The 17,339-nt window shown below is 46.9% G+C and overlaps 1 protein-coding gene across 1 annotated transcript in view; it reads right to left on the bottom strand.

The window, feature by feature from the left end:
- Positions 1 to 17,339, bottom strand: part of UNC119B (unc-119 lipid binding chaperone B) — a 679,015-nt gene that overhangs the window by 434,219 nt on the left and 227,457 nt on the right. The gene's annotated exons all lie outside the window — the stretch shown is intronic.

Below are 17,339 nucleotides of genomic sequence, written 5' to 3'. Positions count from 1 at the left end.
ATCCTTGACGTCTCGGGTGAGCCGTGACCACTGCCATACATTTGGTGAACACTCTGGGGGCTGTAGTGAGACCAAAGGGCAGGGCTCTGAATTGGAAATGACTGGACCCCAGCCGAAAGCGGAGAAACCTTCTGGAGCATCTGTGAATTTTTATGTGATAGTACGCATCCTGAAGATCTATTGAGCACATCCAGTTGTCCTTCTGTAAGAAGGGCAGAATTGACTGAAGTGTGACCATTCGAATCTTGTCTTTCTCACAGACTTGTTGAGTCTGCTGAGATCAATATTGGTCTCCAGTCTCCCGTCTTTTTGGGGACCAAAAAGAACCTTGAGTAGATTCCGGGCTCTGAATGGTCTGTTGTAACTGGCTGAATGGCTCTTTTTTGTAGAAGTTTTAAAACTTCTAACTCTGCAATTTCCCTTAGACCGGGTGGTACATCTGGAAGGGAATTTGAGTGAGAGAAGGGAGTTTCCTCGAAAGGAATTTTGTAACCCTCGGATATGATCGACTGTACCCATCTGTCTTGAGTTAGGGAAAGCCAGGCTTCTGGGTACAGCGATAGTCTTCCCGACTGCCTCCAAGGATGGACAGTCGGGCAACATCTCAGGGATGCTGAAAGGGCTTGTCAGAGAGAGGCTCTCTGCTTCCCTGGTTTTGTGGACCCCTCTGCCTCTAGAGCGGGCGTCTGTTATTGTTACCCCTCTGCCTCTAGGGGTAAACTGACCACATGAATCCGGCGTGACTCCTTGGGATTTCGGAACCACATTTTGCCACCCTTCTGTCCTTTAGGGTAAGGTCTAGAAGGGGTGGAAAACGGACCCCACGGCAGAAAGAGTCTTGCCGTCCTGCTCACACCTGGTCAATGTTTCCTTCACTTGAGGGCCAAACAAAGCTGACCCATCAAAGGGAGAGTTTGTGAAGGACGCCTTAAAGGGATCTGCAAAATTACAGAGCCGCATCCAGGCTTGGCGTCTAAGAGCCACACCTGTACCTGCGGCCCTACTCGCTCCATCTGCTGCATATGATATCAGCTGCATGGAGGAGTTAGCAATAGAATTAAGGGTTCCTAGCTGCGAAGCAATTTTTTCTTGAGCCCCTGCAGCTGTGGGATCCTGCACTACTTCACCTAGCTCCTTAAGGATATCCCTTTGGAGTCTGGTGAAGTGACATAAGTAGTTCAGCGAGCGCATGGCAAAGGTCGCTGAAGAGAACATCCGCTTACCATACCTATCCACAGTCCTAGAGTCCTTATTAGGAGGATGGACAGGTACGGAAGGATCTGCAAGTTCCTTCTTAGTGGCAGCCGCCACCACCATGGCATCAACAGGGACACCTTTCGTAAGGAATTGCTTGTCCGAAGGGGCAGCAATAAATTTAGACGGCCTCCTAGGAACTGGCTCAACAGAGTCAGGAGCAGCCCAAGCCTTTCGAGCAATAACCTGCATAAGGGGGTCGAAAGGCGGAGACACCCAGGAGGTGGAGGGACGAGATCCAACCGCCTCCAGGTATACCGACTCATCCTCAGAGGGATTATTGGAGGGCCAGTTTCCCCTCTGTTTAAGGAGTTCTAGGATGTCTGAAAAAGAGACATCCTCAGAGGGGGATCTTGGGGATCCCTCCGACTCATCTAAGTCGGTATCTGAAGTGATAGACTCGGGGGAGTCTACGTGTTTCCTCTTACAGGTCCTCTTGCGCGGAGGATCCCCTGACTGATCAGGAGAATCCTCGGAAGAGGGGGTTCTTCCCAGTGGGGAAACCTGAGGCGGAGGATCTCTGGGTCCGGGAGCAAGAGAGATGGCAGAGATACCGACAGGCACTGTAGAGGGAGGAGCTAAGGGAACAGACTGCTGGCTGAGTCCAGTGGCCAGCACACTCTTCATCACCTCGAAGGCTCCCCTCCCAGGGAGGTCCGAGAGAACCCGTTCCGAAGAAACAGGAACTCCAGGGCCCACTGAAAGGGAAGGCTCCGAGGCAGATGTCGGAGCCGAGCTCACCAAGGCCGAGGCTCCAAGGGGAAGAGTGGGGTCGGACAAGGGTCCGATGCCACTCACCCCCTCAGAGGAGACCAGGGAAGCCCGACCACCGAATCCCTCTAAGGAAGGTCTCGAAGAGGAGATAAGAGTAGAGGCTGAGGGAGCAGAAGGGGGGGTATCTGTCCCTCAGCCATAGCAGAAACTATTCCCGAAGACTCCAGCTCCAAACTCTGAGGTAGAGTCGAAGGAGGAACTGCAAGGGGGTGTGGACTAATAGTAGTCTGTTGAGACGGACTATGTAGCATCTGGGCCAGTGCCTGTGATTTTAATAATCTGACCACCCTCTCTAAATCATGGTCAGAAAGCCTGGATGACCTAGATGATCGGCTCCGATGGCTCCGTTCCGAGAGGAGAGGAGAGGCCAGAGCCGACAGTATCGGTTCCAAGGAAGGGGACCTGGACCTCTTCCTCGAAGGAACCATCGGAGCCGACGAAACCATGGATGCCGTCGGAGCCGACAACTTTCCGGCACCGACAGAAGGTCTCGATGCATCGGCTCCGGCCGGAGCCGATACAGACATAAAGGTAAGAGTGTCGGAGCCGGTCGGCGCCGACACCGAAGCCTGAGCCACATGGTGGTCGGAACCAATCGGAGTCGACACCGATGTGACCGAACCAGTATCGGCACCGATAGCCATCGGTGCCGGGTTCAATGCAAACTAGGATCGGCTCCAGCGGGCGATCTCGACTCTGAAAGAGTCGGAACCGAGGCCGCAGGCTTGGACACAGAAGCCTGGGCCTTGGAAGACTTGGAAGTCTTGCTCGGAGCCGACTTAGCCAGAGAGCCCTATGGTTTAAGTAGGCGCCTCAAAATCAATTTGTTTCTCCTCTCCTGCAGGACTCTCTGGCTAAAGGAATGACAAATCGCACAGGAGTCCTGCAGGTGGAGAGGTCCCAGGCAGTATAAGCAAGAAGTGTGACCGTCTGTCAGAGACATCTTCTGACAGCACGAGTCACACTTCTTAAAGCCTGAGACCCTTTCCTTGGACATGGTTGCAAAAAAACACACACAACACAGTCCCAAGAAACAATTATCCCAAAAATAATGAAATAACTAACCTCTCACATACACACACACACACACCCTAACAAGGGGGGGGTGGGAGGGGAGAAGGCCTGACTAAAAAAATTCAGGCGTGAGGGATATTCTAGTCAGAAAGGGACTTAATCTAAACTAAAACTGTTAAATATAAAGTTTGAAGGTGAAAAAGGGGCAAAAACAGTAATATATATAAATCACTTACCAGGAGCTGGTAAAAGGAGGACCTCATCAGCGAAGCGGCAAACGAGATCTGGGTACTTACCGCCTTGCATCATGGGATATGGGGCTGCCTCGAGCTGGTAAAAGTGACTCTCGAGCTTAGCAAGTGCCGAGTCGGAGCCGAGGATCGGCTCTGAACCCATCAAGCAAGAATGAAGGCGAGATTGACAACTTAACATAAGTCCATTTTGATAAGTCTGTTTATTTTTTCCTTGAATAAACACTTCAACTGTCTAATTTTCTCAAAAGAAGCCAACATCCAATTGCGGTTCGGCTAAAGATAGTCTTGCCAGTGGGAACAAATTCCAAACCTTTCTGAAAAAGTCTTTCCGATCCTTCTGGAATTTTTATTTTCCCTAAAGTCACAAAGAAGCACCAGTCTACACTGCACTTCTCTGTACCAGACTTGTTACTGCAATCACAATTGTTTAAATTTTTTTTTAAATGTTTGTTTTCACTCTTACCCTTAAGTTGCTGTTGCAGAGTACCCTGAAGCTGCCGATACTTCTGGTCAGGGTCTTCTTGCAGAAACACCATCAGTTTGATTGTAACCCATTTGATTTTTGGCTATAGGTTTAAAAATATCCAAAGATGCGCCATGTTCTTTACTCAACATCTCCCTCAGCACTCCAAAATTACCTTTTCTCCAACACCCTTAAAGCAACTTTCTATCCACGCTCCCTTTCTCCACGGAAAGTAGTCACATTGTTCAAAATCTCTCTGCTAATGTCACTTCTGCGATAAATTATTTTCTTCAAACTTCTGCACATTAGCCCAGATTTCATTTAACCTTTCTTTTAACTGTTCACCAGGTGTTGAAGTGACTAACAATAGTTTATTAGATGCCACTGGACAGGTAACTTTTATAGTCAAGTCTCAACTTAACTTTTGTCATACTCTAAAAGGATTAAAAAAAAAACAGTGAACAGTTTATAAGATACCTTCTCCCACTGCTGCTGTAAGTACACATTATCCAAATCAAAAGAGAAAGACCGTTTTACTGCTACTCGCAAACCTCAAGGGAAAATACCAAACATAAGATACTACTGCAACCAAACCAAACCGGTTCACTAATGCATTTCTTTCTTCAAATTTCTTTATCTACCATCTAACCAACCCAGTTAGCTTAAAACGGAATCTCTTCACTGGACCCACTTCTGATGACCATATCATTTGCCATTCCTGCTCCCAAGGGGTCTATATTATATGAACGAAAGTTCATATAAGTGAACACTCAATGAGCGAAAATCCCAGACATCAAAAACAATATTGTGGGGGGCTGCCCCCCCCCCCCCCGCTAAATATAGATTCCAACTCGGAGATTGCACTACAGTGAGGAAAGGGCATATTCACTGTACTGTGATCCCACAACACGCACCTCCATGTCCAGGAGTTTCACTCAAGAGTATTCGCTTATATGAATGTTCGTTCATATAATATAGACGCACTCCCAAGTGACGATCTCACTCAGTGGCATAAATTTCACATCAGCACAAAACAATGGAAACAATTTTACAACTTTGAAACACACAATGCTGTTATTTGCAACCAAATAAAAAGTACAGTTTTGTACCTACCATAAATGTAGATGTTCGAGTGTATATACTGCTGCAGTCATTACACTTGGGTTATCCTGCCATCAGGCGGTTCCCCAGTCGGCCTGAGTTCCAAAGTCTTGGTCTGGCGTCGGCTGCTGTCGCCTCCTCCCTGACAACAGTGCGACAGGGGTATAGAAGATGCAGCAGACGCCATTTTCTTCAGTTTTTCTTGCCCCAGATGTCAGGTGCCTCTAAATGGGTAGGCAATTTCAATTGCTAATAAAAACATACATAAGAAAAGCAAACCACAACTTACAGCTACCAGCGAATACTCCCCATAGGTAGTAAAGGGTAGAAGACATAGGTACATACCAGCCATTAAGAGGGGAAGGAGGGAGGGTAACCTGGACTGCAGCAGTGTATACACTCGAACATCTACATTTATGGTAGGTACAAAACCGTACTATGTTCATCGTGTTATACTACTACAGTCATTACACTTGGGTAGAATCCCAAAGCTGAGGTAGGGTGGCTGGTTCTATAAGGCATTAGGGGTGGCTATAAAGCCCTGCAGCACTGCAGTGGCGAAGCCAGCTCTGGATTTAGAGTATAGAGGCAGATGGTAATGCTTGGTGAAGGTATGTACAGAACTCCAAGTTGCTGCTTCCAAAATATCCTTGGTAGGTACTTCCCTTAGGTAGGAAGTTGAAGTGGCTGTTGCCCTGGTGGAGTGAGATCTAATGCTGCTAGGTACAGGTTTTCCATGGTATGTGTAGCAGAAACGTATGCAATGTCCTATCCATTTTGAAATAGTCTGTTTTGAAATTGCTTTTCCCTGTGCTCCTGCAGCATATGCTACCAATAATTGCTCAGATTTTCTGAAAGCTTTGGTTTTGTCCAAGTAGAAAAGTAACTGCCTGTGAATGTCCAAAGAATGCAGTAGTCTCTCCCCTTTATTCCGTGGTTTAGGATAAAAAGTTGGCAGGTGAACAGCTTGGTTTACAGCCACATTGGATACCACCTTCGGCATAAATGTAGGTTTCGTTCTTAAAGACACCCTGTCCTGGTGGAAAATGAGGAAAGGTTCCACTGCCATTAGTGCCTGTAATTCTGAAACTCTTCGTGCTGATGTTATTGCCAGGAGCAGAGCAGTTTTCCAAGAGATGTATTTTAATTCTGCTGTGTTAGCTGGCTCAAAAGGAGGTAAAGTTAATTTTTCCAAAACAAAGTTGAGGTCCCAAGTTGGAGTAGGCGCTCTACGGGGCGGTCTTATGTTTTTAGCCCCTCTGAGGTACTGTTTTAACAGAGGATTAGAGAAAATTGGTGGATCCGTGTTGTAATGAGCAGTGATGGCATAGGCATGGATCTTGATGGATGAGGAGAGTCCTTTGCCCAGCATCTCAGTTAAGTATTGTAGTATCTGAGGAATGTTTGGGACAAGAGGGTCAAGGCTGTGAGCTTGGTTCCAGGCACAGAATCTCTTCCATTTATCCGAATAGGCTTTCCTAGTACTAGGCCTTCTGGCCTCCAGAATGACATCCATAACAGCTTTGGAGAGAGGCATTGCTTGCTTGACTAAGGAATCTTCCATGCAGCTAGGTTTAAGGTCTTTAGCTGGCTGTGTAGTATTTGTTTGTTGTGCTGAGTCAGCAGATGTGGGATTTGAGGCAAAATTCAGGGTGGTTCTTGTGGTAAGCTCCTTAAGATTGGGTACCAGTGCTGGCGTGGCCAGTCTGGTGCAATCAGGACCATCTTTGGCTCTTCCTGCCTGGCTTTTATGAGTACCTTTGGCAGGAGAGGTAGTGGTGGGAAAGCGTATACTTGTAGGTTCTCCCAGCTGAATGAGAGGGCATCCACTTTCCATGCTTGTGGATGGTAACTCCTTGTGCAGAATTTTTGTAGCTGGCAGTTTATTGGGGATACAAACAGATCTATGTCCGGTCTCCACCATTTCTGTGTTATCATTCTGAATATTTGTGGATTCAATTCCCATTTGCGGGGATCCATGATGTTTCTGCTTAAGTCGTCTGCCAGTGTTTTTCTCTCGAGGAATTGTGCTTGCAGATGAACTTGAAGGTTTATAGCTGTGTTCCACAAGGTCATGGCTTGTCTGCAGAGGGGGTAGGAATGAGTGCCCCCTTGCTTGTTTATGTACCACATAACTGTGGTGTTGTCTGTCTTTAGTAGTAGTTGTCCTGGATGCAGCAGGACCTTGAAAGCTATAAGGGCATTTTGTACAGCTAGCATCTCTTTTTGATTGATGTGAAGATGCCTTTGTTCTGCGGGCCACGTGCCCTGAAGACATTTGCCTACCATGTGTGCTCCCCAAGGCGTAATCGGATGCATCTGTTGTCAGCGTTTGCCTTGTTGTGGGTTGTGTAAAAGGCTGTCCCTTGTTGAGGTGACCAACTTGAGCCCACCACTGAAACGCCTGTTGAAGGCAAGGGATTAGTGGTATAACCGTTTCCAAACTTTGACAGTGTTGAGACCATACATTCTTTAGGTACCATTGTAATTTTTTCATATGCAGTCTGGCATATGGAATCAGTAGTATGCAGGATGCATGTAACCCAGGGCTTGCAGAATTTTTCTTGCAGGGAGTTGGGTCTGTGTTGCCATCAACTGAAAGTATTGAGTCAGTTGTCCTTGCTTGTCTGGCGTGAGATAAGCCATCTGGGCCGTTGTGTTCAAGCTGGCACCCAGGAATATAATCTCTTGTGAGGGCACTAGTTTTGATTTCTTTTAGTCTACTGTGTACCCCATGCAACTGAATAACTTTTTTTACAAACACCAGATGCTTTAGAAGAATGTCCTTGCTCTCTGCTTGAATCAGGCAGTCGTCCAGGTACAGATAAATTTGAATTCCTTTCTGTCTGCAAAATGCAATTACTGGTGCCAGGCACTTTGTAAAGACCCTGGGCACAGTAGATAAGCCAAAGGGCAGTGCAGAGAATTGGTAGTGCATTGGACCTAAGAAGCTGAGGTATCTTCTGCAGTTGTGCCCGATAGAGACATGCAGGTATGCCTCCTTGAGGTCCAAAGTCACGAGCCAAGTTTTCTTGCCCAGCATGGGAAGAAGCTGCTGTAGTGTCAACATTTTGAATTTCGGAACATCCAGGTAAGTGTTTAGAAATGAAAGATCCAGAATGGGCCTCCAGGCTTTGTCCTTTCTGGGTACCAGAAAGAGTCTTGAGTAAAATCCTTGTCCTTGCTCCTGTGATGGTACCTTTTGAATAGCTCTCATATCCACGAGTGCTGTAATTTGTTTTTGAGCCTCTGTCCATTGATTTGGTGGCAGATTTGGCATTCCTTTTAACCTTGGCAGGGTGTGAAAGTGGAACCTGTAACCCTGAAATACAATGTTGAGAACCCATTTGTCTTTGGTGATCATTTGCCAATTGTGGTAGAAGAGTGCCAGTTTTCTTCCCAAGGGGGCTTCCAAAAGAGATTTGTTTGGCAGCTGTAGTAGGAAGTCATTGGAGCTGCTTTTTATATGGTTGGGGCCTGTCTTCCCCTTCATTCTGGCCTGATGCAACCCATTGTCGAGGCCTGTAAAGACCTTGTGTTTGACCTCTACCTCTTAGATGTCTATCTTCCCCTTTGAGGTCTGTCTGTAATTGGAAAGGACCAATTCTTATTTGGCCAGTTTCTGCCTAGGAGGCTGAACCTGTAAGAAATCTTTCACGTTTGCATAGATTTGGCCTTATCCTCCATTTTCTTTAATACCTCTTCTGCCTTAACTCCAAATAACACATCCTGCTGCAAAGGTGGATCCAATAATTTTGCTTTAACATGATCTGGTAACGTATGTTCTTTTAGCCAAGCATGTCTTCTAATGACAGAGCCTGTAACTGCTGCTCTGCAGAAGGCCTCTAGAGAATCAAAACCACATTGCAAGTTATGCTTTCCCACTTGTTCAGCTGCATGCAATAAATCCTGCAGTTCTTTAAAATAAGGAGGATCTGATTCTGGAAGCATTTTTTGTTTTAACTGAGACAGTAAAAATTGCTGATATTTTAGCATGTGAAACTGGCAATTTAAGGCTCTCATTGCTAAAGCTGCAGACGTATATACTTTCTTTTCCCATCTGTCTAATGCTCTGTAATCTCTGTCAGAGGAAAATGGATTCTTGGCTGATAAGGTCTTAACTCCTTTGGGTCCCTGAAAAATAGTTTTGGGGTCAGCTACAGGGCTTTTACACAGAAATTTGTACGAGTCAGGGACTCTGTAGTATCTGTCAGGTTTAACAGGGGCTGGAGGTAAGGAATCAGGATTTAAGCTGGATTCAGTATACACATCATCCACAATATCCAACACTGGCGCAATAGCAAGGGGTCTGTGTTGAGGTAATGAAAGGAAGTCTCTGAGCCTTTTCTTGGATTCTGAGTAATCCTGGCCTTCCCAGTGGAAATGCTCCCTCATGGTATGTAGGGTTTCCCCAAAGGAGTAGTCCTCAGGCAGTGAGGCTGATGGAATTGATTCCTCAGCATCAGAATCCTCATAAGGGGGTAAAGAATATCCTAGGTCTGAGGATAAATCAGAATAGATGGACGCCTGGTCGGATGAGTCATAGTCTGCATCCTGTCTAGGCCTTTTATCAGGAGGGGGATGGGACCCCCTGATCAGAGTGATTAGGTCTTCGGTCATTTTGAGCATTTGGTTCTTAGGCATGGAGGCCTGTCCTGGAGAATGCTATATTTGTTTATTTGATTTTAAAGGAGGCTTAGACTTAGCTGAGGGTTTAATGCTGAAATGTGTTGGTCTGAAGACACCCTCTGAAGCTGTGGGTTGCTCAGCTACTCCGGATCCCTCTGAAAGGTTAGTTTCGGTAGGCTGAATAACTTGAGCGTCCGAAGGCCGGAGAACCGGCGACTGGCCCAGCGGAGGCTTCATCAGTTTTGGACCTCGGATGCCTATCCTTGTCTTTGCGCTTTTTGTGTATTCTGGTCATCGGAAGTTCCGACGGCATGGTATAATTGAATTTTCTACCAAAATAATGTTGGGCGAAATCAAATTAGAAGTTATGTACCTACCATAACGTTCCATGTTAGTTGTCTTCTTCTCGCCTTCTTTCTTGCTGGATGGGTTCGGAGCCGAACCTCGGCTCCGACTCGGCCACTCTAAAAGCTCGAGAGCTAGTTCCACCGGCTCGAGGCTCCCCTATATCCCACAATGCTAGGCGGTAACTCCTCAGATCTCGTTTGTAAGCTAGGCCCAGCTAGGAGAATTCCATAAAATGGAAGAAAATAGATAACCCACCTCTATAGGCTGCCTAAAAGGTGCCCTAAACCTGACTGAATATATATATATATATATATATATATATATATATATACACACATGTATAGAGGTGGTAGAAAGGGTAAAGGTCACAAAAAACAAACTCCTCTAGGTCTGTCCAGGCTAGGGGGAAGGAGGGTGGGACGCAAGAAAGAAGGCGAGAAGAAGACAACTAACATGGAACGTTATGGTAGGTACATAACTTCTAAATGTTAAGTTGTCTATCTCGCCTTCATTCTTGCTGGATGGGACCGCGTCCCTAGCACCTTGTCCCGGGTGGCCTATCGGAACAGACTCTTGAGTACAGTGGAACCAAAGTTGGCTCGGTCTCTAGAGACCAAGTCCAACTTATAATGAGAAATGAAGGTATGGGGAGAAGCCCAAGTAGCTGCCGCACAAATGGAATCAATAGGCAGCCTGTCTTAGAAAGCTATAGATGTAGCTAAAGCTCTAGTTGAATGAGCCCTGGGTTTGGTTGGCAACTGTTGATGTCTGATCTCATACACAAAGGTAATTAATGAAGTAAGCCATCTAGAAAGAGATACCTTAGAAACTGGAAGGCCCATTCTGCCTTCTGCATAGGAAACAAACAGTTGATCAGACTTCCTAAATTGTTTGGTCCTGTCTAAATAGTACCTAAGTTGGCGATGAACGTTTAACCAATGTAATTTTGGTTCTGATCTGTTCGAATAGTTAGGCAAGAACACAGGAAGATCAATGGCTTGATTCAAATTTGCCGGTGAAACTACCTTAGGCAAAAAGGACGGGTTGGTACGTAAGGACACCCTATCCTTATGAAACAAAAGATAAGGGGATCGACTACACAGAGCATGAATTTCAGAGACTCTTCTGGCTGAAGTAATAGCTACCAAAAAGAGTGTTTTCCAAGATAGCAATTTCATTGAGCATGAAGCCGCAGGTTCAAAGGGGGGAAGAATCAAGGACGTCAGAACCAAGTTGAGATCCCATAGAGGAGGAGGATCCCTGATAGGTGGTTTGAGGAGAAAAACTCCCTTTAAAAGGCTTTACAGAGTTTGTGAGACATAATGGAGGACTCTGAGACTCCAACATGAAAGTTAGATATGGCTGCCAATTGAACCTTGATGGTAGAAGGAGACGAACCTGAGTGGAAAAGTTCGGCTAGAAAATCTAGAACTGATTGAATGGAAGCAGTGAAAGGATCTATATCCTTTGAATGCGCCCAATAGGAAAAATGTTTCCACTTACTATGATAAATCTTCCGAGTGGAAGATTTATGAGAGGCTATTAAAATATCTCGAACTGAGTGAGATATTAGAGGAAGCCTGGCTAGAATTGGAATTGGAGAAACCATGCTGTGAGGTTCAGAGAAGGGAGGGAGCGGTGCAACTGACCCGACTGATGGGTCAAGAGGTCTGGAACTGGGTCCAGATGCCAGGTTTGCTCCAACAGATAACGGTGAAGAAATGGGAACCAAACCTGTCGAGGCCAGTAAGGGGCAATGAGGATCATGGAAGCTTTCTGAGCGATGGCTTTCTGTATTAGTTGAGATATCAGCGGAAAGGGAGGGAAGGCATACAGAAGTCCCCGCGGCCAATCGTGGACTAGAGAGTCTCTGCTGGGATGGCCTGGTTGGGGAAAGAGGGTGAAATAATCGTCGCACTTGCTGTTTTGGGGAGTAGCGAAAAGGTCGCAGCAAGGTCGGCCCCACTTTCGAAAGACTTTGTCCAACACTGAATTCTTCAGAGACCACTCGTGAGGCATGAGAATAGCTCTGCTCAATTTGTCCGCAATCACATTGGACTTCCCGGGAATGTGCATTGCTAACAGAAACCGCTGAGAAGAAATCGCCCATTGCCACAGTCTTAGTGCCTCTCGACATAGGGGGTAGGATCTGGTTCTGCCCTGTTTGTTGATGTACCACACTACAGACATATTGTCTGTCTGAATTGCTATAGTCCCGTTGGGAAGAGAGTCTTGTAGGGCTTGCAACGCTAGAAGCACTGCTCTCATCTCTAGGACATTTATGTGCAAGTGGCGTTCGAAAGGTTGCCATATGCCCTGGACCGTCCTGCCCTGGTAATGCCCCCCCAACCGATCAGGGAGGCGTCCGTTGTCAGTGTAGCAACCGGAGGGGGAGGAACAAAGGGTCTTCCTAGGAAGAGCTGGGGGGATGTGATCCACCAAGAAAGATGATTCCTGCACGATTGTGTTATCGCAATGGAATGGGACATTGGAAGTTGTTGGTACGAACATTGTGTGAAGAGCATCCATTGTAAAATTCTCATGTGGAACCTGGCTAAAGGAAGAAGAGGGATAGCAGCCGCCAATTATCCCCAAGACCTTCAGGATCAGTCTGACTTTGATTTTGTTGCTTTGCAAGACAAGAGAGACTTGTCTGTGTATGTCTGCTATTCTCTGCTCTGTGAGTCTGGCTGACATGCTGACTGTGTCTAGATTTGCACCTATGAAGGTAATAACACGACAAGGTGACAAGACAGACTTTTCGTAATTTATTGAAATGCCTAGTGTTTGACATTTGTGAAAGGTGTAGTCTCTGGCAAGAAGCAGAAGATGCTTGGTGGGGGCTGTTAGGAGCCAGTCGTCTAAATATGGAAACACCTGGAATCCTTGTTGTCTCAGATGAGAGGCGACAACTGCCATGCATCCGGTAAACACTCGGGGGGCTGTAGTGAGTCCAAAGGGCAGGGCTCTGAATTAGAAATGACTGGTTCCCAGCCTGAAGCGGAGGAATCTCCTGGAGCGTCGGCTCATTTTGATGTGGTAGTATGCATCCTGGAGATCTATAGAGCACATCCAGTTGTCCCGCCCCAAAAGGGGTAGAATGGACTGCAGCGTGACCATCCGAAATTTCATTTTCTTGACGGACTTGTTCAAGTTGCTGAGATCCTGAGATCCAAAATGGGTCTCCAGTCCCCGGTTTTCTTTGGAACCAAAAAGAATCTGGAGTAGATTCCGGACCCTTGTTGGTCTGCTGGAACTGGTTGAATGGCTCTTTTTGCAAGCAGCTTTGATATTTCTAAAGCTGCTTGCTCCCTTTGACTGGGTGGAACGTCTGGAAGGGATTTTTTTGATTGCTTTGGAATGCGAAAGAATGGGATTGTATAGCCTTCGGAAATGATAGACTGTACCCACTTGTCTTGAGTTAGGGATTGCCAGGCTTCTGGGTACAGAGATAATCTTCCCCCGACTGCCTCCGAAGGTGGACAGTCGGGCAACACCTCAGGGATGCTGAAAGGGCTTGTTGGAGAAGGTTTCTCGACTGCCCTGATTCTGCGGGCCCCCTCTGCCTCTAGGGCGGCGTCTACCATTATTGTTCCCCCCTCCGCCTCTAGAGGGGAACCGACTCTGTGCGTCAGGCAAAGCTCCTTGAGATTGTTTGCAGAACCACATCTTTCCCCCCTTCTGGCCTTTGGGGTAAGACCTAGAAGGGGCAGAAAAACGGACTCCCACGGCAGAGAGAGTCTTGCCTTCAGCCTCGCACCTAGTCAGGGTTTCCTTCACTTGAGGATCAAAGAGGGATGATCCATCAAACGGGGAGTTAGTGAAGGACGCCTTGAAGGGGTCCGCAAAATTACATAGCCGCATCCAGGCGTGCCGACGTAAGGCCACACCTGTACCTGCCGCTCTACTCGCTCCATCCGCCACGTACGAAAGGAGGCGCATGGAGGAGTTAGCTATTGAGTTGAGGGTAGCCAGCTGAGAGTTCATCCTGTCCTGAAAACCCGCAGCTGTTGGATCCTTTAACATTTCACTCGCTTCCTTGATCAAATCTCTCTGGAGACGAGTGAAATGACACAGGTAGTTCAGCGAGCGCATAGAAAAGGTCGCTGACGAAAACATCCGCTTCCCGTACCTGTCCATAGTCCTAGACTCCTTGTTAGGAGGATGGACAGGCACTGAAGGATCTGCTAGCTCCTTCTTGGTGGCTGCAGCTACCACCATAGCATCCGCAGAGACGCCTTTGGTCAAAAATTCTTTGTCCTTCGGGGCAGTGGTAAACTTTGAAGGTCTCCTGGGGGTGGGGTCTACAGAGTCAGGAGCCGTCCAGGCCTTCTTTGCTACCACCTGCAAAAGGGGGTCAAAAGGAGGGGACACCCAGGAGGTGGAAGGGCGAGAGCCAAACGCCTCAAGATACACCGATTCATCCTCTGAAGGGTTGAGGGCAGGCCAATTCCCCCTCTGTTTTAAGATCTCGAAGATGTCTGCAAAAGAGACATCTTCAGAGGGGGGAACGAGGGGAACCTTCAGAATCCACTAAATCGGTGTCAGAAGTGACAGACTCAGGTGAGTCGATGTGCTTCCTCTTGCACTGCCTCTTCCTAGGAGGCTCTCCTACTGGGTCAGGAGAGGCCTCGGAAGTGGAGGAGATCCCCACTGGGGATACTTGAGGAGCTGGCTCTCTGCGATCCGGGATGAGGGAGTGAGCAGAAATCACCAGAGGCACTGTGGAGGGAGGGGCAGATGGAGCCGACTGTGGTGTTGAACCAGGTTCTGACACGCTCCTCATGACCTCGAAGGCACCCCTGTAAGGCAGAGCCAGAGATCTCCACTCCGAAAAGCTGAAAACCTCCCCCGGCACCGACAGTGATGGCTCCGAGGCCGATGTCGGAGCCGAACTCACCAGCGCCGAAGCACCGAGAGGGAGAGCGAGGTCGGACAAGGGTCCGATGCCACTCGCCCCCTCGGAGCCGACGAGGGAAATTCGGCGCCGAGATTCCTCCAAGGAAGAAATCGGAGAAGACGACGGTACCGAAGACAACGTTATCGGTTCCGACGCAGCCACAGTCTCGGGTCCGAGCCGCCCCGGCTCCGAACTCAAAGGAGTCGGAGGAGGAATATTCTGAGTGATGGGATTAGCCATCGACTGTTGAGTCGGGCTTTGAAGCATCTGGGCCAGTGCCTCGGACTTAAGAAGTCGATTCACTACCCTCTGAAGGTCATGATCTGAAAGTCTCGACGACCTAGAGGAGTGAGATCTATGGCTCCATTCAGACAGCAATGGAGATGCTGCAGCCGAATGAACGGAGCCGATAGATGGTGACCGGGACCTTTTTCTGGATGTCGGCTCCGACAATCTGATCGGAGCCGACTCACCGGTGTCTGCCTCGGCTCCAGACGGAGCCGAGGAAATAGCAGAGACATGAGTTCGAGCATCATCGGCTCCGGCCGGAGCCGATGTTCGAACAGCCTTCGAAGCCCCAGAAGACGACTCGGATAAAGGAGCCGATGGTCTGGTAGGCTTCAAGGGTTTCCCCGAAGACTGAGTCGGGGGACCCTCAGGCTTCAATAAGCCCCTTATAATGAGCTTATTTTTACGCTCCTGCAGGACTCTAGGGCTGAAGCCATGGCAAACAGCACATGAGTCCTGCAGGTGCAAAGGTCCCAAGCAGTACACACAAGAAGTGTGACCGTCTGTCAGAGACATCTTCTGACAGCACGAGTCACACTTCTTAAAGCCTGAGACCTTTGAATCCTTAGACATGTCTAAGTAGAAAAGTGTAACCACACAATCACACACACACACCGATTACACTTAATAGAAATTTAAATTAAACTTAGAAAAATTAAATTATAAGTAATTTAGAAAATAAATTCCCTACAAACACAGTCACTCCAACTACTAGGAAGGGAGGGACGGGGCCTAAGGCCCAAGGGAAGAATTCTAGTGAGTTTCAGGAAAAGAAAATGGAAATTTTAATTGGGAATGGAAGGAAACTACTTACTCTATAAAACTATGAAGAAAAAACTAACTTAAAAGGGGAGTTTATCTAAGAATTAACTAGTTTTTCTAAAACTGACCTGACGAGCCGGTTGAAATGCACCTCGATCGCTTAGCGGCAAACGAGATCTGAGGAGTTACCGCCTAGCATTGTGGGATATAGGGGAGCCTCAAGCCGGTGGAACTAGCTCTCGAGCTTTTAGAGTGGCCGAGTCGGAGCCGAGGTTCGGCTCCGAACCCATCCAGCAAGAATGAAGGCGAGATAGACAACTTAACATCAGACGTTTAATAGTGCGCTTGTTAAACCTAGCACAAAACCGACAACCAGTGACGTCGTGGTCTGGGCCTAGGCATGGGATACAATAGGAATGGAAATCCTTATGAGGTATTTGCTTCCCACAAGAAATACAGTTATTAACTTTTACTGACATCGGTCTGAGGCAAGAAAAAGTTTCCCCAACGGGGTACTTAACTTTGTAGAAGACTTCGGTTCTGGATTTGGAAAGAATATCTCAGGAGACGGCAGACCGGCACTTGCAAACTGCTTTTGCTTCGGGCACCGCGCGGCAAGAAAGACTGAAGAAAATAGGGTCGGCTGCATCTTATATACCCCTGTCACACTGACGTCAGGGAGGAAGCGACAGCAACTGATGCCGGACCAAGACTTTGGAACTCAGGCCGACTGGGGAACTGCCTGATGACAGGATAACCCAAGTGTAATGACTGCAGCAGTGTAACACGATGAACATTAACAGAAACAAAACTCACTTCGGTTGACTGGACTCCAAATAAACTTTTAGTCAACTGGTTAATTGTTTAAAAATAATCAACTGGTTAATTGTTTAAAAATAATCAATCTATTAGAAACTCCCACAGTCATTTACAAAAAATACCTCGTATTTAATTCATTAAAGTATCATACTTTTAAATATTATATGAAATATAATGCAGTATAAAATGGTTTAACAACTAAATATTTTTGTAAATGCTAGTGGGGATTTCAAACAGATTGGCTGATTAGTTAGTGGAGGCACTTGCTCATAATAATTCATTAAAGTTTATATGGAGTCAGAGTAACCAAATTGTGTTTTGTTACAGGTGTAGCGTAAAGCTTTTCTACCTCCAAGGGATTACTGTGGGCTTATGGAATAATAGGGTTAAGGACAACAAAGACCTCAATATTGTTTGAGGAAGGAAGCCTCTCTCCAAAGCATTTGATGCATTTAATTTGCTGATACATAAACGTGTGGTGAAGATTTCCCTGCAGTATTTACAAAATTCGGAATTTCTTATTCCCATCCTTATTGATGCAAAAGAAATCCAGATAGTTAACATATTGCATACACACTATAAGCAGCAATACAATGCAAGAAAAGCACTTGGAACGGTAAAGTACAGTTGTATACACTTACCATAAATGTAGATGTTTGAGTGTACTCACTGTTGCAGTCATTACATTTGGGTAATCTGCTGGCAGGTTGCCCTCAGTAGGCCTGATTTACAA

Source organism: Protopterus annectens, chromosome 4.part0 (genome assembly GCF_019279795.1).
Source record: "Protopterus annectens isolate FY-2018-M chromosome 4.part0, PAN1.0, whole genome shotgun sequence".
NCBI lineage: Eukaryota > Metazoa > Chordata > Ceratodontiformes > Protopteridae > Protopterus > Protopterus annectens.
This window is presented reverse-complemented; position numbering and strand designations above follow the sequence as displayed.